Raw genomic sequence first — 15492 nt, 5'->3', positions numbered from 1 at the left:
TAACGATATAAGGGCCCATCCATAATGGTTCAAATTACCCTGCTCCTAATTTTTTGGAATCCTGATCATAAAGCAAGACCAAGTCACCTTCTGAGAAGACACGAGGCTTAACATTTTTGTCATATTGTGCCTTGATGTGTTTCTTATGTGCTTCGTTAGCCAATGCAGCATCACAACGGGTTTCATCGAGATGGATTAATTCCCAGAAACGAGCTTCTTCTTCAGAAGTTTCGGGTAGCAGGTCGATTGCGAGCTTGAGGGATGAGATTTCACACTGAATTGGTAAGACTGCTTCTAGACCATACACCAACTGAAAGGGTGTAAATTCGGTCGCATTGCTCACCGAGGTTAGGTATGCCAACAGAGCTGAGTATAGGATTAAATGCCAAGTCTGTTTATGGACTCCAATCATTCTTTGCAACATGCGCTTGAGGACTTTGTTGATTGCCTCAACTTGTCCATTAGCCTGCAAATAATGTGGAGTAGAACTATCATGGGACAATCCTAATTTGGTAGTTAACTCAATCATCATGTGATTACGAAAATGCGACCCATGATAGGTGACTATAGCCTGTGGCACACCGAATCTAGAAACTACATGATTAAAAAAAAAAGAGCAGTCATTTTGCCGCTATTGTTCAATTTAGGCATTGCCTCGGTCCATTTTGTAAAGTATCCGACAGTGACTATAATATACCCATGCCCCCCGACCGAGGTGGGGTTACATGTCATGAAATCAATGCCCCATTTCACGAATGGGCCAACAACAACGATTGGGTGCAGTGGTGTAGGTGGTAATTTGGTTTTATGATTGAAGATCTGACAAGCATGGAACTTTCTAACTGCAAGTATGCAATCTTTGAATATGGTTGGCCAGAAGTAACCAGCTCGTAATATTTTTTGTGCAGTTGTGTAACTAGATAGATGCCCCCCACAAGCACCTGAATGACATTCATTCAAAGATTTTTCAGCCTCCTCATGCGTAAGGCACCTTCATAAAATCGTATCGACACCATGATGATAAAGTGTATCACCAACGATCAGATAATCTTTGGCTTGGTATCGAATACGTTGTTGTTCAGAGTGAGAGGTGTTAGGCCTAAAAGCTTGGGTCTAGAGATAGACTAGTATATCCCCATACCATGGATCACTTGATGATATTAGAAATAGAGACTCATCCACGATTGATGCTTCTGATGTTAAATCGTTGGAGGACGAGGGAAGGTTGCAAAGTAACTCTGCAAAGATGAGAGATTTCTTTGATTTGGATTTGATGAATTCCAGATCAAACTCCTGCAAGATGACTATCCATTTGGAATATTTTCCCCCCAGCAATTGACGTGACAGGATGTATGTCATAGGGTTGCAATCTAACACAATGGTAGTTTTGCAAAGGAGAATATAATGTCGAAATCTCTGTACAGCTTGGATGGCTGCTAAAGCCAACTTTTCAATGTAAGAGTACTTACTTTTCGTATCATTAAGATTGCGACTTAAATAATATATAACATGTTAAATTCTATCATTTTCTTGCACTAAAACCATACCGATGGTTGTATCTGTAGCGGCGAGATACAGGTAAAAGTCCTTTTGATAGTCGGGGGCATGCATTAATGATTCTTTTATCAGGGAATCCTTGAGAGCACCAAAGGAAGATTTCTCAACCTGATCCCATTGGAAGGGTACCCCTTTCTTCAAAAGACGTGTATAACCTTTAGCGAGCTCAGCATAATTTAGAATGAACCTCCTCAGAAAGTTTTCCTTCCCTTGAAGTCTCTGGATCTGTAACAAATTGTAAGGTGGAGGCATGTCAAGAATTTCCTGAACCTTTATTGGATCGACTTGAATTCCATCCTTAGAAACTAAAAATCCAAGTAGTCAACCAGAGCCAACACAAAATACACATTTGTGTGGATTAATTATTATTTTGTAGTGTCGGCCATGTAGAAATATGGCTCTCAAATGCTGCAGATGATCAGTCTGTTTTCACGAATGAGCAAGCAGATCGTCAAGATATGGTTGAACTATGTGTTTGATGTCATAGAAAGCATAATTCATTGCCCTCTGAAAGGTTGCCCCTTCGTTCTTCAAACCAAAAGGTAATTTACAATATGCGAATATGCCCCATGGACATATAAATGCAGTTTTTTATTGGTCCTGTGGGCAGATATTGATTTGATTGTATCCGGAAAATCCATCCATGAATGAAAAGATTTTGCATCTAGCACATTCATCAACAATCTGGTCGATAAAGGTTGTAGGATAGTTGTCCTTCGGACATGCTTAATTGACATCCCTATAATCGACGCACACTCTTCTCATTCCTTGTTTTTTCATCACAGAAACAATATTCGATACCCAATCAGTGAGAGGTATAGGGTATATGAAGCCAGCATGCAAAAGTTTTTCAACCTCTGCTTTAATGGCAGTGAATTTCTTTGGATGAACAAGTCGAAGTTGTTGACGTACTAGTTTGACATCAGGAAAACTATCTCCTCTACTATCTCCTCTATAGTAATCAGACCAAGTGGAAAAGGTTGACCGTCAAGTCTGTAAAATATTTCTAGAGCCGAAGAAGGTGTAGTTTCTACAGTGACAGATGCTGGAGGGGTGACAACTTCTGGATACTAAAATTTAGAGTCCAGATGTTCAAGTAAATGAACTTCAGTCTCAACTGGAGGTTCTTGAACAACTCTTGGTTCAAAAGTAACCTCGGTTTGAACTGAAATGGGTTCCGGACGATCTCTAGATGGAGTTGTTTCAGGTTCAGAAGTGTTTACTGTTACACTAGGATTAGTTCTAATGTCCTCTGGTAACTGAAAAACTTCCTCTTTAAAGGTGGATGTACCAGAAATAATTGGAGTAACTAGAGTCTCTGAATATGTTGAAACGAATGTTCCAAATATCCCAGATGAACTAGACTCAGTTAAACAAGACCGCTTTGTTTGAATTGGTTTCACTTCCGGAGGCAAATATGGTTGACTCACTAATCTCCGCGAACGACAGGGTTTTGATTGACTTTCTTCCACGATTGCGGAGTACTTGATCAACTTAAAAGTCAACTAAGGTAAAATGATGTTATTTCGTGGCAATTTATTTTAATGACACTTGGACACAACTTTTCTTTTTCAATTTTAAAGAGTCGATAAAAATCTAAAGATGACTTTAGTCACCTTCGATTTTTAATGAGCCTGAAAGGACGGGTGCTCAGATGGACCTTTTGTTTTATAGAGTCGAAAAGGAACAAAAGTGACTACTCTGGAGAATCTAGACAAAAAGGTTTACCAGACCAATCACAAAACTGCAATGTACACCTTGGTGATAAATTAAAGAGAAATTACCAATGACTTATGTACGACAATCAATCTTTCTGAATGTTGTGTTTAGTGCATTGCGATCAATAAGGCGATAGACTCGGTTTCCTATGGATAAAGGATTCAAGCCTATTTTGGTCTCCTGATATATACACGATAGTACGGGGAGCACAAGTCCATGCTAGCACTTGTTGTATCAAAGAGGAGGAATCATCCAAACTTCAATGAAAACGATGGCCACTAGTTTTAGCGACACTGGAACACATCTCTAGCCTAGACCTCTAAAGGTGTTGCATTAGATTCCAAAGCGTTGTTAAGTTCATTGAAGTTCATTTTAAAGTTGATATTTCTTAAAAGTTTGCCTTTGATGGTTCACCACGTGATGTATGATATGAAATTCCTAAAGATGCAATCTACAATGATAAACAATCTTTTCATTTATTTGACCAATGAAAATCCTAACTACAAAGGATAGAGCATAGAAGAACTTGTAAAGCAAACAACAGAGAGCTCTCACTAATGCAATTTCCCTAAATCATCTTTTTGCACACAAACCAAAAATTCCAAAATGCAAATGCATGTATTTTTTTTCAACTCTCCTTAATGTGAATGATTCAAGAAGGAAAACCAAACACAACAGTGACTCAAAATGTTTTACTCAAAATGACAATTTTCGACAATTTTTCTTCAAAGAGGGAAAGGAAGACTCAAAATGACACTTTCAAACTTGAAGAAATATCCTTTCGACACTTTGAACAAACTCAAATCAAATCAAATGCATCAAAATAGTTTAATCGATAAGCTAATGAAGGAGGATTTGCGACACTTCACTTTTCGACAAAAATGGAAGACTTTACGACACTCTTTCTATCAAAAATGACAAATCGACTATCACTACCTTTGATAATGGATTGTAAATGAAGAAAAAACACACAAAAAACATTCACTAATCCTAGTGTAAAAAGAGGCTGATCTAAGTGATGTAAGTTGAATTTAGTGATGAGGTATTGTTCAAATTCAGCAAATAACCAAACAAAACTGAAAACTAGCCACAAATCCTCAACTCCTAGATGGGAATGTTGAGTTCAGACAATCATCGCACCTAGTCTTCACAGAAAATTAGATGCATCGTACTTTCCTCATTCGAGAGGTGAGATGCATACTGAGTCACAGTGGAAGACGGTGCGATGGTGAGGGAGCACTTCTGAAGAGGGTTTTGGCTCAAATTCACAATAGTTTTCAATGGATTAAGGTTGGTTATGAGGAGTAATGGTAAGCAAAGTATTATGGAATGTCTTGAGAGGTTACTAAGCTACCAAAAGGGCTTCTAGATGTGCTTGCAAATCAGATGTTCAATACATAAACTAAACTAGAGATTGACTGAAGTAGCATTCATCTACTATGCATTTGCATGACAAGAGCGGTTCGAAGGCTTCCTCACTAGCTTCAGACTCTATCTATAGTTTATATAACAAAACAACAAACAACAAATAAACATATTGTTTCCCTAGTGGAGTCGTCAATTTCTTTTCTGGGAAAACTAGTATTCCTAAAGAATGCTAGCCCTCTAGGTTTGGCAGCTACCCTAGAAACAACAGTTAAAGCAATTTGAAAGATTTCCTATGAGTAATAGATAAGAATGAGATGATAAAGGACCAACCTCTGTCTTTCGCTTGATCCCTTGCTTGATCTCCTTCTCCTTTAACTGATCCCGTAACTCCTCCCCGTACTTAACATGCTTGGAGAGTACCTACACAGTTACAGAAACAAAGACCTGTCAAAGTATCGTGATCTATTACAGGATAAACATTATAGAATCAGAAATACAATGAACAATTAAAAGCATTTACAATTGACACAATCAATTAGGAAAAATCTCAAAGAACTTTATTAATAACAAGGAAGATTACAACCTAGTTGTCTAATCTAGTGTCATCCTCCCAGCTTCAATCCTTCTTCACCTCATGAATTAGCAAGAACACACCAACAATGATACAATGCTCTCTCCTCAATATTGAAAGAAGCAACACTTCCTTACAATTCACAACAATTTAGCCTCCTGATCTCTTGGATGGGAGATCCATTTATAGATATTTTCAAGGGTGTGAGTCATCCATGGGAATTGATGAGTGTCCTTCCATTTGTTGAAATTGGTTCCACAAGAGAGGGGAATTGGAGATGGTTTCCTAGTTCCCTTGGTCATCCTTGGGCGAACTCAGAGAGGCAAGTGGCATAGGAGAAATTTCTTGAAGATTCCATGAGCAACCAACTAACAAACTATCTCGAAACTTTGTCTAACCTCGCCCATCGAACCTACTAAAGGGTCAAAGTGTGATGCATCACACTTAGCTAGTGCAGCAGTCAGTATGCATCTCACCCTAACATAGGGCTTTCTGATATGGTTCAGTTTTGGCACTTTTCTGGATAATTTCTCAAATGGAACTTTTGTGGAATGAAGCATTCAGATGAGTAAGCTTCTTTAGGTTATAAGACAACCATTTTAGGGGCTGATGAGCCCTAATATCATCGACATATGAGTTTTGGGTTGATGTGCCCAAATATGTCTATAACAAACAAGAGAAAAAATATCACCAAAATCAATTCCCAACACCTGGGAATAACCTTTGCCTACCAACCAAGCTTTGTATCTCTCCACCTTTCCTTCTGCATTTGTCTTCTTCTTGAACACCCATTTGCTGCCAATGGGTTTCCTTCGAGCCAGCAGCTCCACCAGATCCCAAGCCTCATTTTTGTGCAAAGATGCCATTTCATCAACCATGGTCTCTTTCCAGAGTTTTCCATCCTATGAATCTACTACTTCCTTCACAGTTATGGGATCATCGTCAGTAATAGATAAAGCAAAATTTGAACAGAAAGAAAATGGACTATACCTTTCTAGCTGCTTTCTTTCTCGAATTGATCTTCTCACACTTGGAATTTGTGGCTCTTCATCTTTTGATTCCTTCTCTGTTGTAGAGTCTAATTCTTCCTCCTTTAGCTCAAACTCTATCTTCTCAGGTTCCTCTGGTTGGACTTCATGTTTAATAACATATTTTACCTCTCTGAACACCACATCTCAGTTGTACACAACCTTCCATGTGACTGGGTTCCAAAGATTATAACCCTTTAAACCATCCTTATACCCAATAAAGATGCACTTTTCAGATTTACTATCGAACTTGGTTCGTTTCTCCTTTGGAACATGTACATATGCATCACATCCAAATACCCTCAGATGTGAAAGACAGGGTTTCTTACCAGTCCATACCTCTTGTGGAGTCTTATCCTCCAATGCTAATGAAGATGACCTGTTGACCAGGTAACATGTAGTATCCACCACCTCTTACCAGAATTGTTGTCCTAACCTAGCACCACTGAGCATGCTTCTTGCCCTTTCCATCAACGTCTTATTCAATATTTCCGCAACTCCATTGTGCTGAGGTGTATATGGAGTAGTCTTCTATCGTGCTATACCACACTTCTTACAGAATTCTTCAAATTCCTTGCTGCAAAACTCTCCACCATTATCTGTCCTCAGCACCTTTATCTTCTTCTCTGTCTAATTTTCTACGAGAGCCTTAAATTCTTTAAACCTGTCAAAGGCTTCAGATTTCTTCTTAAGGAAATATATCCATGTATTCCTTGAGAAGCCATCTATAAATGATACATAGTACATAGACTTACCCAGTGATGGAACCTTGACATGTCCAAACACATCACTGTGCACAAGTTCTAATATTTGTTTCGCCCTCTTACTACCAGGGAAAATTTAAACCCCCCCCCTAAATTTACATGTATAATAAATGGGTGAATCTCCATGGTATATAGGAAAAATGGAAGGCGATTTTATTAATAATATGATATTTATATATAATTTTTTGGCGAATCTCTCACCAGGCATGGCGAATATTTTACTCAATTATAAAATCTTGTGTTTATTGAATACACAAATGAAATCATTGCATTTCTTTAAAATATCTTTTGAAGTCAAAATTACCAAAATTACATATCGATAACCTAGTGGGTGTAGGATAAAATTCACCGTGCCATTCACAGAAAGCATGAGAAGAAACCTAATACTATATATAAAACCAATAAAAATTCAAATTCATCACTTCTAGGGACCTCGTAACCACCTTGCCAATACACAAGTATGTTCCTGTTTGCAATTAGAAAAATTACCCAAATTACAATATGTTTACTCCAGCATATGTTGGAAAGTTATACAAGGATGACTAGTGCAATCAATCCATTCCTTTTAGCCCTAGATTTGTTTCAGTTTAAAATAGAAGTATACAAATATATGTGTCAAATGTCTATGCTTTAACCATTCACCTTAAGATGTTTTTACAATATAATTTCCTAAGCCTATTTAATATCTTCATTATCATAAAAGCCAACCTATATCCACCTTAACTCCACATCTACCACTCTTAGGGGGATGAAATCTATTTATCCCTCTGAGCACTTGGTAGACCCAGAATTAAGATGGATCTAAGATGATAGAATTTCCCCTTTAAATAGTCTATGATCACATGAATACCATGGTATTACCATGGGTCAATACCATGGGTTGTCATAAACCTAGAGGTTAAAAATTACTATTAGTAATTTATAAAAATTAATAAAATTAATAGTTGATTTTTATTTTATTTTTTATTTTAACCAAGCTAAAATGTTTAACATACATTAAATTACAACATCCATTTTTACTCTTGATGAGATCAAATATTTTTCACTCTATGCTAGTTTGCATATCACGATATTTGATACCTCTAGGGGGTTAGTAGATCCAGAGTAAAGATGGATCTATGCTGGTTTAATCCCCCTTTTAAATAGGCTACATTCTAGCTGAATACCATGGGTCAATACCATGTGCCATTTTGGTGAATACCATGGGTCAATACCATGTGGCATTTTTATTTTTATTAATACTAATATTAGGGTTAATAATGTTTTTTTGCATGGTATTAATAACAATCTAGTCCATGGTATTTGTCCCATAGTATTTTGCCCATAGGTTTCACCTAAATATAACACATTGTTGGAAATAATACTGAGAGGGGGGGTGAATCAGTATTATCTAGTAATTTAACAAATCTTCCTTATTTGATCTTTTGAATTATTCTTGCATATCAGTACCATAAAATAATGAGCATGAACAAAGAAAATAGACAGTCACACCAAAGAACACAAGATGTAAGGTGGAAACCCAATGTGGGAGAAAACCACCTGCTGCAATATGTCTCTATCTTCTTTCAATTTAGAAATTCTTTTACAATGATTTTGTACTGGTGCAGTCCTTTACCAGTACGCAGGCTGCAACCTGCAGAGAGCTACAACTCTCTCTCGTTTTCCAGTCTCTCCTGGAAGGGAGATACAACCCCCTACTTCTTTTCATGAAGAATCAAATGATCAACAAGTATACAACAGTTACAGCCCACTACAGTTATCAGATCAGTAATCACATAAATAACCCAGAGCACCTTATGAACAGAAAAATACAGTCAACAGATCATCTTAAGACAGGGACGCAATTTTTCTTTCTGTGACCTGCGACTGGACACAGTTTACCTTCTGCTGCTCTGCGTGCCGACGCACTGTTCCTTTAAACTGCTCTGCGTACCGGCGCACCCAACAATACTATCGCGCCGCGTCTTTTGCTTCAGAGACGCATCCAATAATACTATCGCGCCGCGTCTTTCGCTTCAGAGACGCACCTGAGCCCTTACTGTACTGCGTCTCGGCGCACTTGCCCTTCACTGAACCTGCGTCCCTTCAGATATAAAAGATATGAAGACTTCAGAACTAGCCCAAACAGTCAGATCTGCAGATCTGATCCTGTGTCATAGAGATCACAGTCCATTAGAAGATTCGCCCTCATAGATCTGGACTAGATCTCACCAAAAGATATTCAACCAAAGACGATGATTAATCCAAATGAACTCCTTTGCTTTATATAGGCAAGCTCCTCCCCAAAACATGGAACAATACCACGAGCCGACACCATAGAAACACAAAACCGTCGGCTAGATACCACACAAGAAACCCCCACGTGCTTTTCTCTGTCTTGAAATGTGTGCACTGGGTGGACGCACCCCCTGAACGGCTGGCCTGCGTCCCTGGACGCGGGTTCTGCATGGTATACCTGCGGGGATGCACTTTCTGAACAGATTGCCTGCGTCCTTCTTAAAAATAGAGAGTTGATCATCAAGAATAGTGATCTACCACCTGAATGGGTTGCCATCAAGGACAACACCTGAATCATAATGCCAACAATCTCCCCCTTTGGACTTGATGGCAACCTCATGATCTTCAGCTTCATTCTCCCCCTTTGACATCAAGGGCAAAGGGTATGCTCCCCCTACTCTCATGCTCCTCCAGATCTGCAAATAACCAGAAATCCACCATGAAAGAGATAGAGACATATTGCAGCTATTTCCAAGATCTCCTTCTTCATAATGCCAACAATGCATTATGTGCTCCCCCTGAGCCTATACCACCAATAAGAAGATGTTCAGCAATCAGATGATGCATCAACAACCCCTAGCTTTTGCCTGAGGTATTCAAAAGTGTCTCTGGGCAACGGTTTGGTGAAAATATCAGCAACTTGTTCCTTAGAAGGAACATACTCCAACTTGACCTTCTGTTCAAGTACTTGTTCCCGGAGAAAGTGGTACTTGATTGGTATGTGCTTGGTTTTTGAATGCATAACCGGATTCTTTGAGATGCTGATTGCACTTGTGTTGTCACATAAGATAGGGATTGGAGGTGTACAAGTGATTTGATAATCCTGCAAAGTTTGCATCATCCAAAGGAGTTGGGTGCAACAAGATGCAGCAGCAACATATTCTGCTTCAGCTGTAGACAAGGCAATTGAACTCTGTTTCTTGCTGAACTAAGATACCAGTCTGGAACCCATAAAGAACGCACCACCACTTGTGCTTTTCCTGTCATCCACGCTTCTGGCCCAATCTGCATCTGTATAAGCATGAAGAGTGATATCTGTATCTCTAGGATACCATAAGCCATAATTTTGAGTCCCTTGAAGATATTTGAAAGTTCTCTTTACTGCCTGAAGATGAGTCTCCTTCAGATTTGCCTGAAATCTTCCAACTATTCCAACTGCATGCATGATGTCTGGTCGGGTACCTGTCAAATATAGTAAACTTCCAATCATAGATCTGTAGGTTGGTTGATGTACTGCTGCAGATTCATCATTTGCACTGAGACTACATCCTGTGACCATGGGTGTACATACTGGTTTTGCATCTTCCATGCCATATTTCTTCAAAATCTGCTTGAGATACTTGGTTTGAGATAAAAATATTCCTCCTTCCTTCTGTTGGATTTGCAAACCAAGGAAATATGTCAGTTCTCCTAGCAAGGACATTTCAAATTCTTTCTGCATGACCGAGGCAAAGCTTTGACTCATAGCTTCTTCATTGCTGCCAAAAATAATGTCATCTACATACACAACAAGTATTAGCAATTTGTCATTTTCAACTTTTATATACAGATTGCTATCTGCTGAACCTTTTGAGAAACCTTGTTGATGAAGATATTTGTCCAACCGGTAGTACCAAGCCCTTGGAGCTTGTTTGAGACCATAGAGAGCCTTTTTCAATCGGCATACAATATTTGGATCATTTCCAAGAATGAACCCATCTGGCTGTTCAATGTACACTTCTTCTTCCAAGTCTCCATTCAGAAAGGCTGATTTCACATCCATTTGAAATACTTTGAAGTTCTGAAAACTTGAGAGAGCAAGGAACATTCGGATGGCCTCAAGTCTTGCAACAGGAGCAAAAGTTTCTTCAAAGTCTATTCCTTCTTGCTGCGCATACCCTTTACAAACAAGTCTGGCTTTGTTTCTAATTACTTCTCCATTTTCATTCAATTTATTTTTGAAGACCCATTTTGTTCCAATAACATTCTTATCCTTTGGTCTAGGAACCAGCTCCCAAGTGTTGTTCTTTTCGATTTTCTCAAGTTCTTCATCCATTGCTTTCACCCAACATTCATCTTTGCATGCCTCTTTCACATTTTGTGGTTCAGTAGAGGAGAGTAATGCCAAATAGCTTGAAGCTTCTGCAACTGTTCTTCTAGTTTGTATACCTGCTTCTTTCTGTCCCATGATCTGAGATTCTGGATGGTTCTTCTGAACATATCTGGATGGAGTCTTTTCTTCTATTCTTGTTCGTTCTTCTGCGTCTTCGTGAGGTTCTTCGTGAGATTCTTCTTAAGGTTCTTCTTCTTCATCATTCTGTCTTTGAGGGTAGCTTTCATCTTCTTCGATGTCTTCACGATGTATTTGCCTAGGAATGTATCCCTTCTCATCAACCACTACATCAATGCTGTCAACAATTCTGCCAAGTCTTTTATTGTAGCATTTGTATGCTTTGCTATGTGGAGAATAGCCAAGAAGAATGCCTTCATCTGCTCTAGGATCAAGTTTGCCAAGCTACTCCTCAGTATTCTTGATATAGCATTTGCTCCCAAAGATTTTGAAGTGCTTTACCGAAGGAGTTTTACCACTCCAGAGCTCATGAGGAGTTTGAGTGCTGTTCACCCGGACATTTGTCTTGTTGAGAATAATAACCGCAGCATGTGCAGCTTCACCCCAGAAAGTTGTGGGAGTTCCTGATTCATCAAGCATAGCATGAGCCATTTGTTGGATTGTTCTGTTCATTCTTTCAACAACTCCATTTTGCTGAGGAGTTCTAGCTGTAGAGAATTCTCTCCTTATCCCATGTTCATCACAGAAATCGAAAAATTCATTTGAAGTAAATTCCCCACCTCTGTCGGATCTGAGGCACTTAATTTTGTGACCTGATTCATTTTCAACCAAGGCTTTGAAGGATTTGAATTTTTCGAATGCTTCATCTTTGTGCTTCATAAGTCCTAACCAAACAAACCTGGAGAAATCGTCAATAAATAATATCAAGTATTCCTCTCCTCTAGGTGTTCTTTTCCTGAATGGTCCACATACATCTGTATGTACTAGCTCAAGAGGCATGCTAGCTGATCCTTCTTTCTCTGGAAAGTTAGTCCTGGTTTGTTTTCCAAACTGACATGATCTGCATATGGTGTTGTCAGGAATTTTGATATCTGGAAGATCGCAAACTGCCTGATATTTGCATGCTTTCCTTATTTGTGAGAAGCTTAGATGTCCCAACCTTCGATGCCATAAGCAGTGCTCTTCATCCTTGCTTAGATAGCATTGTTGTTGTCCTTCTTCAAATATGTATAGATTATTTGGAGTTCTTTTCCCTTTGAGAACTGTTTTACCTGTATCAAGATCACGAACAAGACATCCATTTGATCTGAATATAACCTCAGTTCTTTGATCACACATCTGGCTGACACTTAGTAGATTATGCTTCAATCCATCAACATACAAAACATTTCCAGCCTTAACATCTTCTTTTAAAGGAGCAATACCTTTTCCTTTTATAGTTGCAGGAGTATCATTTCCAAAAGAGACTTTCTTTCCCTTTTCTAAAATAGAATAAGACTCAAGTTTTTCTTTATCACTTGTCATATGCTTCGAACATCCACTGTCAATGTACCATAGATTTTCCTGTCCTTCTGCATAAAATGCTATCCCACATCTTTCTGTTTGAGGTTCCTTTATTCTCCATGTTTTGGTGCCTGAGGCTTGTTCCTTTTTCCGCTCTTGTTCCTTTCTTTCCTGAAACCTGCTTCTGCATTCAAAGTCTTCATGACCAAAATTATTGCAAATAGAACATTCAACTTCATTTTCAAGAGCCGAAAAGTTGTTATAGGTCCTTTTTGTAATCCCTGTCATACTTCTTTGTTTTTGAGCTTCCCTAGTCATGATTGTTTTATACGCAACACATTGAGCTGCTTTGTGACCAAAGTTATGGCAAGAAAAGCATTGTCCATTGAAGAAGCTTCTGCGGTTATTGAATCTACCAGCCAACTGATTGTAATTTCTATTTTCATCTATTCTTGAACCAAACTGGGAAGATTTTACCTGTGGCTAGTTGTGGCTTTTGTTCACCCTTAAGCTGGATTGCCCCTGATAGTTTCTGTTTGAAGTTTGTCCCTGCTTTACCTGATGATCTTCATTGTGCTTTTGCTCATTTCTTCTTGCTGCATCAAGATAACTTTTTGAAGTGGATGCTTGAGAAGTTTCTCCATTATAGCCCAGACCTGTCTTATTTAGTGGAGACCGCTGCACACTGATAATCTCATCCAAAGTTTCAGATCCTTTGACAAACTTGAGATTAATAGCTTTTGTTTTCTCAATTTCTTTTCTAAGACCAACAATTTCACCTTCTAATTTTTCAAGATGTTTTTCCTTTTCATCAATTTGAAATTGTAGAGTATCAATGATCATGTTCTTTTCTTCTATACATCTCTTGAGTCTAGTAATTTCATCATAAAGGTTATCCACATCTACAGCATCCTCATAATCATCATCTTCAAATGCCATTAACAACCTATATTTATTACCTTGTTCATCTTCATCACTGTTTGATAAGCCATCACTATCTTCATGGGTGTAGTAGCTTTTCTTATTTGCACTTTGTTTCTTGTTCCATCTAGCTGGTTCCTTTCCTTTATCCTTATAAGGACATTTTGCAGCATAATGACCTACTCTTCCACAAGCAAAGCATTTGAAAGGTAGCTTACCTCTGAACCTTCCAGAACCCCTTTGAAGATTTTATGACAAAATTTGATTCTTCTTCCTCTTCTTCTGGAACATGGCTTGCTTCATAGTGATCTTCTTTGCCTGATGCCTTAAAAGCAGCCTCCCTTCTGTCTGATGGACCTCCCTTTCTCATTTCATAAGCAGTTAGAATTCCATGTAGCTGAGACATAGTGAGAACACGGAGATTTTCTTTTTCTTCTATTGCAGATACTTTAGATTCAAACTTGGGGGATAATGATCTTAGAATCTTTTGAACTACTATAGACTCTTTTATTTCTTCACCCAAATTTTTCATACAATTAACAATCTCATCTACCCGAAGAAAATAATTAGCCACACTTTCATCATTATACATCTTGAGAGTCTCATATTGAATCCTGAGAGTTTGAAGTTTAGCTTGTTTTACCTGTTCATCTCCTTCATAGCTCGTGATCATTTTGTCCCATATTTCTTTTGCTGATTTGAAGTGCATTACCTTCATGAATTCTGTTTGGGATATACTTCCTAATAGAATACTGACTGCTTTTGCATTTGTTTCATACTTCTTTTTCTCAGCTGGATCTGTAGGAGTAGCTGAAGGAAAAGCATAGCCTGTTTCTACAATGTCCCAAACTTCTGTACCAAGAGATTGAAGATATGCAGTAACTCTTACCTTCCAATAATTGAAGTTTGTCCCATCAAAAACCGGTGGCCTGATTGATGCTTCTCTCTCGTAGTTGCTCATGATGAACGATCTACCTTCAAGCGATCAAGCTTTTCTGAAGGACCTGCTCTGATACCAATTGTTGGAAATAATACTGAGAGGGGGGGTGAATCAGTATTATCTAGTAATTTAACAAATCTTCCTTATTTGATCTTTTGAATTATTCTTGCATATCAATACCATAAAATAATGAGCATGAACAAAGAAAATAGACAGTCACACCAAAGAACACAAGATGTAAGGTGGAAACCCAATGTGGGAGAAAACCACCTGCTGCAATATGTCTCTATCTTCTTTCAATTTAGAAATTCTTTTACAATGATTGTGTACTGGTGCAGTCCTTTACCAGTACGCAGGCTGCAACCTGCAGAGAGCTACAACTCTCTCTCGTTTTCCAGTCTCTCCTGGAAGGGAGCTACAACCCCCTACTTCTTTTCATGAAGAATCAAATGATCAACAAGTATACAACAGTTACAGCCCACTACAGTTATCAGATCAGTAATCACATAAATAACCCAGAGCACCTTATGAACAGAAAAATACAGTCAACAGATCATCTTAAGACAGGGACGCAATTTTTCTTTCTGTGACCTGCGACTGGACGCAGTTTACCTTCTGCTGCTCTGCGTGCCGACGCACTGTTCCTTTAAACTGCTCTGCGTACCGGCGCACCCAACAATACTATCGCGCCGCGTCTTTTGCTTCAGAGACACATCCAATAATACTATCGCGCCGCGTCTTTCGCTTCAGAGATGCACCTGAGCCCTTACTGTACTGCGTCTCGGTGCACTTGC

The sequence above is a fragment of the Pinus tabuliformis genome, chromosome 9, assembly GCF_031772625.1.
Source record: "Pinus tabuliformis cultivar Carrire ecotype Pingquan chromosome 9, CPIR1, whole genome shotgun sequence".
Lineage (NCBI taxonomy): Eukaryota > Viridiplantae > Streptophyta > Pinopsida > Pinales > Pinaceae > Pinus > Pinus tabuliformis.
This window is presented reverse-complemented; position numbering follows the sequence as displayed.